The 12,073-nt window shown below is 37.0% G+C and overlaps 1 protein-coding gene across 8 annotated transcripts in view; it reads right to left on the reverse strand.

Annotated features, from left to right (window-relative positions):
- Positions 1 to 12,073, reverse strand: part of FOXP2 (forkhead box P2) — a 661,054-nt gene that overhangs the window by 528,265 nt on the left and 120,716 nt on the right. The window lies entirely within an intron of this gene.

The raw sequence follows: 12,073 nt of genomic DNA on the forward strand, positions 1-12,073 counted from the left end.
CACTGGTATAGTCATAAAGATCACAAAACAGGTAAGGAAGTATAAAACTGTGCCCTTAATATGTGCCTATTATATGGCCAACTGATTTTTGACAATAGAAGCAAGAAAATTTTCCACTAACAAATCCTTCATACCACATACAAAAATTAACACAGAATGGATCAAACAAAATTTGTTAGCTAAAACTATAAAACTTTAAAAATACAGAAATAATAGAAAATCTTTGTGATCTAAAATTAGGCAACAACTTCTTAGATGTAACACCAAAACAGCAATCCATAAGGTAAAAAATAATTAAATGGGGCTCAATCAAAATTAAAATGTTTTACTCCTTAAAACACCATTAAAAATATCACAAATTAGGACAAAAATTTTGGAAATCATGTATCTGGTAAGGAATCTATATCCAGAATATATATAAAGAACACTTACAACTCAACAATGAAAAGTCAAATGACCCAATCAAAAATATGGGCAAGAGGTTGAATAGACAATTCACCAAAGAAGACATACTAATGGCCACATAAATATCATTAAAGAAATGCAAATTAAAACCACAATGAGATACCATTATATGCCCACTAGAAGAACCAAAATATGAGAAGTTGGAAAGGACAAGGAAAAACTGGGATCCTTACACTTTTCTGGTGGAGATGTAAAAAACAAAACAAATAACCATTTTTGAAAAAATTTCCATTTAGTAGTTTCATAGTAGATATACATAAACTTACTATTGAACCCTGCATTTATACTTCTAGAAAACTGTATAAGAGAATGAAAAGATACGTCACACAAAGACTTATATACAGATGTTCATAGCAGTATTATTTAGAATAGCCAAAAAACAAGAGGCAAACCAAATGTGGTGAACTGGTAATCAAAATTTGATCCATACAATGGAATGCGAGGATGCATGCAAAGTTGCTTTAGTCATGTCCGACTCTTGTGACCCTAAGGACTGTAGCCCACAGGCTTCCCTGTCCATCAGATGCTCCAGGAAGGAATACTGGAGTGTGTTGCCATGCCCTCCTCCAGGGGATCTTCCTGACCCAGGGATCAAATCTGCATCTCTTATGTCTCCTGCATTGGCAGACTTTATTTATTTATTTTACCACTAGCAGCACCTGGGAAGCCCGTACAATGAAATACTTTGCCATAAAAGAAAAAATTCTAAACATGCTATAGCATTGAAGAGTCTCAAAAGTATTATGTTAACTGAGAGAAGAAACAAAACATCACATATTGTAATACTGTAAGATTCTATTCATAAACATTTTCTAGGAAAGGCAAATCTGTGAACATAGACTGCAGATCAGCAGTTGCCTACGATGGGTGTGGTAGCAGGGCTTACCTACAATAAGCATGAGAGAGTTTTGAGGGGTAAGAATGGAGTTACAGAACTGAATATGGTGATGATTACACAACTTTAAATATACTAAAATCACTGAACTCAATTACAATGACGAGGTTTTATCATATGAAAATTATACCTCATAAAACTGTTAAAATTAACATAACATTGTAAATCAATTACACTTCAACTTTTAAAAACTTAAAAATAACAACAAATGAGTATGTAAGGTTCTAAACTAAAGCCATAGATTATTTTTGCAATGACTAATCAATAAATTATTAGTTTGAGATGTTTTACTCAAATAGCAGACATATAGTAGAAATAAAGCTATTTTCAACTTCTTCATGTTTTCTAACATATGATATAGGTATACATATGTAATATGCCTTTCAAAGAACAACTAAGACTAGTGGGTTTTAATTAGAACAAATAAACTAAACTATAAGAATACAAATACAAACCAGTGCACTAAGAGCTCTCTAAAAATAAGAGTCAAAGTTTTCAAAAAAATCAAAGCTGTCAACAATTAACAGGATGCTCCATGAGTCACCCTATTTCTTGTTTTTATTTAAAATAGTTAATTGACTAGCTATTTAGTCTTGTTCACATTCAATTCCTACATGGAATGGAACTGAATAATAAATTAGATGTAACCTCCAAGATTCTTTTCCTTTTTAGGATACTGTTATTATTTTTATTTCTGCCAATGAACTGACACATTAAAAAGGAAAGTAGGCTTGAGAAATATGGCCCTCAAACAAAATTACAGTGGCTGATGACCCAAATATATTATGGATCTGGAAGTGAAGTTGTCAAGGTTCTGGATGAATACATTGAGACTGCCCCTGGCAGCTACTGGAAATGCGTATTATAATTGTAATAGCATAAAGGGTCATCTTATAGCCAGTAATAAACTGTCTTTTGATCTGATAAGCTTTGGAGTATGTGCATGCGTGCTCAGCTGCGTTAGTCAAACCTGACTCTTTGTGATTCCATGGACTGTAGCCTGTGAGGCTCCTCTGTCCATGATATTTTTCCTTCAAGAATACTGGAGTGAGTTACCACGCCCTCCCTCCTCCAGGGGATCTTCCCCACCCAGGGATCGAATGTGCATCTCTTAGTCTCCTGCACAGCAGGCATTCTTTACCACTGAGCCACTGGGGAAGCCCACAAGCCTTGGGGAATATATTTTCAAAAACATTACCAAATACATATATTTTTTTAATTTAAGGAGGTAAGGTACTGATATAAAAAGATTATTCATTTCTTAACAAAAATAATATTTCAACAAGAGAAAAATGATTAGAATTATAGCAGTATCATGCTGTGCTATAAGTAATAGCTGTTATCAAAATAAATCTCCTCTTACCCTGAAAAACATCTGACCTGAGCTCAAGTAAAACTATGATTTCACAAATTATCTCTGCAGTAACCTACATGCCCTGTAGTGGAGAGGTGATGGAGGTACAGAGGATATATCAGTATCAACTACAACAAACAAACAAAAAAGATATAATGTTATAGACAAAAACATGTGCTTACAATTTCAGTGAAATTTCTGGGACTATAGCTTTTGGAGAATTAAAACTTTGGAATTTTAATAAAGCAATACTAACTTAAATAAACCATTGAAACAAATACTCTTACCGTGGCATTTTTTGACATTTTGTTCAAAACCAGAGAATACTATACATGTGTGTGCATGTGTATATGTGCATGCACATATATTTTAGGTTCATAGTTTTCTAACTTCAAATTTTGTATTAATTAGGTGGTTTTACTCTTTCATTAGATTAGCCATTAAACATGGCAGGAAAATGTAACGAAACTGGATAGCAAATTACAACAATTGGCTTGTTCTTGGTTATCTGTGAGCTTACTATGTGTTTCCTGTGTGTTCAACTACCTTTAAAAAACAAATAAAACAAGATCATCACCTCAACAGACAAAGAAAAAGCATTTGATAAAAACACTCAGAAAACTAAGAATGGAAGAAACCTTCCTGGACCCAATAAAGAGCACCAACAAAACAAAACACATCTAAAATCATATTTAGTGGTGAAAGATCAAATGCTCTCCCTCTAAGATCAGAAGGAAGAAAAGATTATCAGTTGTTACAATATCTACTTAACACTGTACTGGAGGAACTAGCTAGGACAATTCCATGAAAAAAACAAAAGGTATTAAGATTTTAGAAGAGAAATAATAAATGCATCTGATTTTGTGAACAAAAATCGTGTATATAGGTTATCTCAAAGAATCCACACAAAAAATCTGCTAGAACTAAAAAAAATGAATTCAGCAAAGTAGCAGGACATGAGATGGATATACAAAAGTGAATTGTATACTAGCAATGAATTATGTGAAAATAAAATTGAGGAAAATCAATTTACAATGGCACTCAAAAGAATAAAATATTCCAAAATAAGCTAACCAAAATAAATGTAGAGTTTACACTAAATGAAAAGTACTAAATATCACTGAAAAAATCACAGAAGACTTGACTAAAAGGAAAGACTTCCAAATGTTCACAGATGTAAAAACTAAACAGAAAGACAGCAATGCTGAAAAAATCAATTTATAGAATCAACACAATCCTTATCAAAGTCCCAGCTTCTTGTTTCTGAAGAAACTGACCAGTTGATCCTAAAATTCATATGGACATGCCAAAACAATATTGAAAAAGAATAAAGTTAGAAGACTCACACTTCCTAATTTCAAAACTTACTATAAATCTAGATAATCAAGACAATGCAGAACCAAGAGAAGGACAGACATACAGACTAATAGAATAAAACTGAGAGTACAGAAATCAACACATTTCTACTTAACTGATTTCTGGCAAGGGAAGACAATTCAAAAGTAGAATTTTCTTTTTTAAAAGATTATTTATTTTTATTTATTTTTATTTATTTTTGACTGCACTGAGTCTTCATTGTTGTGGGCTTTCTCTAATTGTGGCAGGTGGAGGCTACTCTTTGTTGCAGCACACAGGCTTCTAAGTGCAGCGGCTTCTCTTGTTGAGCATGGGGAAAGGATTACATCAAGGCTGTACATTGTCACCTTGCTTATTTAACTTATATGCAGAGTACATCATGAGAAACACTGGGCTGGATGAAGCACAAGCTGGAATCAAGATTGCCGGGAGAAATGTCAATAACCTCAGATATGCAGATACCCATATGGCAGAAAGCAAAGAACTAAATCGCCTCTTGATGAAAGTGAAAGAGAAGAGTGAAAAAGTTGACTTAAAGCTCAACAATCAGAAAACTAAGATCATGGCATCTGGTCCCATCACTTCATGGCAAATAGATGGGGAAACAGTGGAAATAGTGACAGACTTTATTTGGGGGGCTCCAAAATCACTGCAGATGGTAACTGCAGCCATGAAATTAAAAGACACTTACTCCTTGGAAGAAAAGTTATGACCAACCTAGATAGCATATTAAAAAGCAGAGACATTACTATGTCAACAAAGGTCAGTCTAGTCAAGACTATGGTTTTTCCTGTGGTCATGTATGGATGTGAGAGTTGGACTGTAAAGAAAGCTGAGCGTCGAAGAATTGATGCTTTTGAACTGTGGTGTTGGAGAAGACTCTTGAGAGTCCCTTGCACGGCAAGGAGATCCAACCAGTTCGTCCTAAAGATCACTCCTGAATATTCTTTGGAAGGACTGATGCTGAAGCTGAAACTCCAATGCTTTGGCCACCTGATACAAAGACTCATTTGAAAAGATCTCAATGCTGGGAAAGATAGAAGATGGGAGAAGAAGGGGACAACAGAGGATGAGATGGTTGGATGGCACCACCAACTCTATGGACATGAGTTCTGGTAAACTCCAGGAGTTGGTGATGGACAGGGAGGCCTGGTGTGCTACAGTTCATGGGGTTGCAAAAGTTGGACATGACTGAGCGACTGAACTGATGGGCTGTAAGCACACAGGCTTCAGTAGTTGTGGCACATAAGCTTAGTTATCATGTAGCACGTGGGATGTTTCCAGACCAAGGATCGAATTCCTGTCCCCTGCATTGGTGGTGTATTCTTAACCATGGACCATCAGGGAAGCCCCAAGAATGGTATTTTCAACACAAAGTCCTGGGAATACTGAATACTGTATAGCTAAATGTGAAAGAATGAACTTGGACCCCTATCTCACAAGATAAATAAAAACTAAGTCAAATTGAATCACAGACCTAAACGTAACAGTTAAAACTACAAAATTCTCAGAAGAACACATCTTTGCGATCCTCCATTAGGCCATGTTTTCTTAGATGTGGCATCAAAAGCACACGTGACATAAGAAAAACACAGATAAACTGGACTTTGTCAAAATTTTAAGTGTTGTGCTTCAGAGGACATTATAAAGAAATTGAAAAGATAATTCATAAAAATGGAGAAAACATTTGCACATCATATACCTGATAAGAGACTAGTATCTAGAATGTATGAAGTCTTACAACTTAACAACAAAAAGATACGTACCCATTTTTTTTAAAGAGGACACTATTTGAGGAGATATTTTTACATAGAAAAATGATCAATTAACACATAAAATAATGCACATTATCAGTTGTTAGGGAAATGGAAATCAAAGAAACAATGAAATACTACTTCACATCCACTAAGATGGCTTCAACTAAAAGGCATGACTATAATAAGTATAACCCTCCTACACTGGCTCAAGAATTATAAAATGTATCGACTTTGATTTGGCAGTTTTTCAAAATGTTAGGCACAGAGTTACCGTATGACTTCTAAGTATTAAAGAAAAATGTATTCAGAAAAAATAACTCAAAGCAGGTGAGCCAGTTAAGATAGATCAAGACCATCACTGAGTAATGAATGAAAAAAAAAAAATTATCAAGGACCTACTACAGGAAAAGGTGTAAATTGGGAAAATTACTCACATAACTTTCATTCCAACTGGAGAAGATAGGAAACAGAAAAAAATAAACAGAAAAAAAAAAAAAAAAAACAGCTTGTAATAAGGACTATGAAGGAAAATATAGTGACCTGACAGAAAAGTTTTTGGAGGCGCACATTAAACAAGGTAGTCAAGAAAGGCCTCGATGGGAATTTGATCCAAAGAATAAGATAGAAACTATCACATAAAAAGTGTAAGGGGTGCATGACTGGTTGGGAAACAAGAAGTGCAAATGCCCTCAGATAGAAGAAAAGTTGGCATGTTCGAGAAATTGATAGAACGCCAGTGTGTCTAAAACATAATATGTGAGGGGGGAAGTATGAATAGCTTAAGAAAATGCTGCAGAAATAGACAAGAGTAAGCTCAGATAGAGTATGGAAGTTATGGCTATGAATTATGAATGCAGATTTTATCCTTTCTTCAACTGGAAGTTAAACGAAGATTTTAGGCAGAGTAGTAACACTGATTTATAAGATCCAATTTTTAAAATTTGCTCTTTCTGTCATGCAGAGAATGAACTGAAAGAAGACAACAATAAAAACAGAAAGAATAAATAAGTGGTTCTAGCTGTGGTCCTGAAGAAATGGGTGGACTAGACCAGGACTGAGAGAGTCATTTTATATAACTATATCCAGCACTTCAGTTCTAAACTACCACACAATTGCACTCATCTCACATGCTAGTAAAGTAATGCTCAAAATTCTCTAAGCCAGGCTTCAAAAATACGTGAACTGTGAACTTCCAGATGTTCAAGCTGGTTTTAGAAAAGGCAGAGGAACCAGAGATCAAATTGCCAACATCCACTGGATTATCGAAAAACCAAGAGAGTTCCAGAAAAACATCTATTTCTGCTTTATTGACTATGCCAAAGCCTTTGACCGTGTGGATCACAATAAACTGTGGAAAATCTCAAAGAGACAGGAATACCAGACCACCTGACCTGCCTCTTGAGAAACCTATATGCAGGTCAGGAAGCAACAGTTAGAACTGGACATGGAACAACACACTGGTTTCACACAGGAAAAGGAGTAAGTCAAGGCTGTATATTGTCACCCTGCTTATTTAACTTCTATGCAGAGTACATCATGAGAAATGCTGGGCTGGAAGAAGCACAAGCTGGAATCAAGATTGCCAGGAGAAATATCAATAACCACAGATATGCAGATGACACCACCGTTATGGCAGAAAGTGAAGAGAAACTAAAAAGCCTCTTGATGAAGGTGAAAGAGGAGAGTGAAAAAGTGGGCTTAAAGCTCAACATTCAGCAAACGAAGATCATGGCATCTGGTCCCATCACTTCATTGGTAATAGAGGGGAAACAGTGGAAACAGTGTCAGACTTTATTTTGGGGGGCTCCAAAATCACTGCAGATGGTGACTGCAGCCATGAAATTAAAAGACGCTTACTCCTTGGAAACTTATGACCAACCTAGATAGCATATTCAAAAGCAGAGACATTACTTTGCCAACAAAGGTCCATCTAGTCAAGGCTATGGTTTTTCCAGTGATCATGTATGGATTTGAAAGTTGGACTGTGAAGAAAGCTGAGCGCTGAAGAATTGATGCTTTTGAACTGTGGTGTTGGAGAAGACTCTTGCAAGTCCCTTGGCCTGCAAGGAGATCCAAGCAGGCCATTCTAAAGGAGATCAGTCCTGGGTGTTCTTTGGAGGGAATGATGCTAAAGCTGAAACTCCAATACTTTGGTCACCTCATGCAAAGAGTTGACTCATTGGAAAAGACTCTGATGCTGGGAGGGATTGGGGGCAGGAGGAGAAGGGGACGACAGAGGCTGAGATGGCTGGATGGTATCACTGACTCGATGGACATGAGTTTGGGTGAACTCCGGGAGTTGGTGATGGACAGGGAGGCCTGGCGTGCTGTGATTAATGGGGTTGCAAAAAGTCAGACATGACTGAGCGACTGAACTGAACTGAACTGTTCTAACCTAAGTACAGTAGATACTATGATATGTTGCCCAAACTCACTTTTGGGATGAATGAATTAATTCCCCACTGATCCCCAGTGATCAGTGCAAAGGTGGAGAAGCCTGGGCCCTTGCCTGAATGAGCCGTCAAGCTTCAGTCCTCCCGTGAGGTCTAGGTTGCCTTCATTGAAACTGCATCCCTCTTCCCCAGTTCTGCTTCATTCCCCTTCTTCCCATAACTACTGATCTCAAGTGTTCCTTAATCACTGTCTTATACGATAATTTCCATCTCATAATCTGCTTCCCAGGAATTAAGTCTGACATTGACTTAATAAATCTCAGCACATATCCTCAGTTTACCCTAATTTATAGATGGTCAATCTAGAAATACTAATGAACTTGAAGTGATAATGTCATTTAAAAAATCTTAATGCAGTGATACATTATAAATATGACTGGCAGTTTTACCACAGCCCATTCATACTACTTGTATCCAAATCAAATCTCTTGTTTGTAAATACATGCAAATGCTACCTTAGCAAAAAGGCAACAGTAAAAAATCATAACAAATGGAAAAATAAATTGTACCATTAATCACTCTGAAGAACCTAGAAACAAAATTGTACAAGTTTTCTAAGTGTCATTTACTGCTAGATAAGAAGATAAGATTAGATAAATGAAAGTCGCTCAGTCCTGTCTGACTCTTTGCGACCCCATGGACTGTATAGCCTGCCAGGCTCCTCTGTCCTTGGGATTCTCCAGGCCAGAATACTAGAGTGGGTTTCTGTTCCCTTCTCCAGGGTCTCTCCTCAACCCAGGCATTGAACCCAGGTCTCCCACATTGCAGGTGGATTTCTCACCATCTGAGCCACCAGGGAAGCCCAGAAAAGAAGATAAAGTATTATTTACAACTGGTGATCAGATTAATTAATATGGACAATTAGAGTTGAAACATATTGTTGCTTTTCGGTCACTTGGTGATGTCTGACTCTTCACGACCCCACAGATTGCAGCATACCAGGCTTCCCTGTCCTTCACTATCTCTTGGAGTTTGCTCAAACTCATGTCCATTGGTGGCTTCCCTAGTAGCACAAACGATAGGGAGTCTGCCGCAAAGCAGGAGACCGGGGTTTGATTCCTGGGTCAGGAAGATCCCCTGTAGAAGTGAATGGCAACCCACTCCAGTATTCTTGCCTAGAGAATTCCATGGACAGACCATGGGGTCACAAAGAAGAGGACATGACTGATCACTAAACAGCATACCCAGGTGGCTCAGTGGGTAAAGAATCAGCCTGTAATGCAGGAGACGCAGGCAACATAGGTTCGATCCCTGGGTTAGGAAGATCCCCTGAAATAAAATGGCAACCCATTCCAGTATTCTTGCCTGGGAAATCCCATGAACAGAGGAGTCTGGTGTGCTATAGTTCAAGGAGTCACAAAGACTCACACATGACTGAGCACAAACACACCATGTCCACTGAGTTGGTGATGCCATCCAACCATCTCGTACTCTGTCACCCGCTTCTTCTCCTGCCTTTAATCTTTCCCATCATCACGGTCTTCTCCAAAGACTCAGCTCTTTGTATCAGCTGGCCAAAGTAGTGGAGATTCAGCTCCAGCATCAGTCCTCTCGATGAATATTCAGGGTTGATTTCCTTTAGGATTGACTGGTTGGATCTCCTTGCTGTTCAAGGGACTCTCAAGTATTTTCTCCAGCATCACAGTTTGAAAGCATCAATTCTTTGGCACTCAGCCTTCTTTATGGTCCAATTCTCATATCCGTACATGACTTCTGGGAAGACCATAGCTTTGACCATATGGACCTTTGTTGGAAAAGTGATGTCTGCTTTTTAATACACTGTCTAGATTTGTCATAGCTTTTCTCCCAAGGATCAAATGTCTTTTAATTTAATGGCTACAGTCACCATCCACAGTGATTTTGGAACCCAAGAAAATAAGGTCTGTCACTGTTTCCATTTTTCCCACTCTATACTGATCAAAAGCAAAAATTCAATAGAGTACCATATTTTTATTAGCTCAGAACATTATTTCCTATGATTTATTGTAACTTTGTTGAAGAATGTCAATAATGCGGGAAGACAATGAATGCTTGGGAACAGGGAGAATACAGGAAATCTCTGTACCTTGGCCCTCAAGTTTGCAGTGAACCTAAAACTGTTCTAAAACTCAAATTCTTAATGTAAAAAAAAATAAATTAAGGGATAATAAAAGGTGACAAATAGAATAAGAGGAATGTTTTTTTCTTTTTTTAATTTCAAACACAATGTTCAGGTGTGAGCATGAAACTGGCTCTTTTAAAAAATAATCTGCATGGCTGTAATAGACCTAAAACAGGTAAAGGATTGCTGAATCCATGTCTTATAACCGTTTAGGATGCATATGTTAGCATAGGTCTTGCACAGAGAAGTAGCTAAATAAATATTTCTTAAAGGAAAATAGAGAAAAGTGGCAAAAGGGGGATGAAAGGAAGGAAGGGGAAAAGAGGAAAGAGAAGAGGAAGAGGAAGACATAAAACAGAGAGATAAGGGAGAAAACAGTTTCCGGGGAAGATGTTCCAGTTCCTAAAAAGCTTGACTGTGATCAAATACTTTGAAATATTTTGACTCAAAACTGACAAGGCACTAGAACACTTTTTTATTTATTACTGCTTTAGTGTACTAATAAGTATGGTTTCAGATTTATAACAACTTAATTGCCCTACTTCCATACTCTCAGTACTAATGGAGTTTTCAGCCAACGCTCAACCAGAGAATTTTCATGCTGAATACGGTAGCCGGGTCACTTTTTATTCCAATGAAATTCAATATGATTGTAACCTTTTCAGTGACTCTGTATTTTTTATACTATATTATCAGGTCTATGGTTCCAGAAATATCTTAATGAAAATAACTCCCTACATTGTATAGATTATACAGGAAACAACTACAATATTTTATGAACAAGGTAAGACATAAATAACAAAAATACATTAGCATCTTTATCAATTCAAAGTTGCTATGCTTCTTTTCAAATTTCTTTACTTCAATTATCTATTAATTATGATTATGAAGGACATCTCTTAGAAAAATGGTCAGTATTTTGGCAAAAATATATCTATCTTAAGGAGGAAGATCCCATCATTATATCAATGTAGAGCAAGAAAGGTAATTTTTTTTATTTTATTTTTAAACTTTACATAATTGTATTAGTTTTGCCAAATATCAAAATGAATCCGCCACAGGTATACATGTGTTCCCCATCCTGAACCCTCCTCCCTCCCCATACCATCCCTCTGGGTCGTCCCAGTGCACTAGTCCCAAGCATCCAGTATCATGCATCAAACCTGGACTGGCATCTCGTTTCATACATGATATTTTACATGTTTCAATGCCATTCTCCCAAATCTTCCCACCCTCTCCCTCTCCCATAGAGTCCATAAGACTGTTCTATACATCAGTGTCTCTTTTGTTGTCTCGTACACAGGGTTATTGTTACCATCTTTCTAAATTCCATATATATGCACTATTATACTGTATTGGTGTTTTTCCTTCTGGCTTACTTCACTCTGTATAATAGGCTCCAGTCTCATCCACTTCATTAGAACTGATTCAAATGTTTTCTTTTTAATGGCTGAGTAATACTCCATTGTGTATATGTACCATAGCTTTCTTATCCATTCATCTGCTGATGGACATCTAGGTTGCTTCCATGTCCTGCCTATTATAAACAGTGCTGCGATGAACATTGGGGTACACATGTCTCTTTCCCTTCTGGTTTCCTCAGTGTGTATGCCCAGCAGTGGGATTGCTGGATCATAAGGCAGGTAATTTTTTTATAAAACAAACTGAAGGAAAAATTCAAGATGCATAACC

This window comes from Bos indicus, chromosome 4, assembly GCF_029378745.1.
Source record: "Bos indicus isolate NIAB-ARS_2022 breed Sahiwal x Tharparkar chromosome 4, NIAB-ARS_B.indTharparkar_mat_pri_1.0, whole genome shotgun sequence".
NCBI classification, from domain to species: Eukaryota; Metazoa; Chordata; class Mammalia; order Artiodactyla; family Bovidae; genus Bos; species Bos indicus.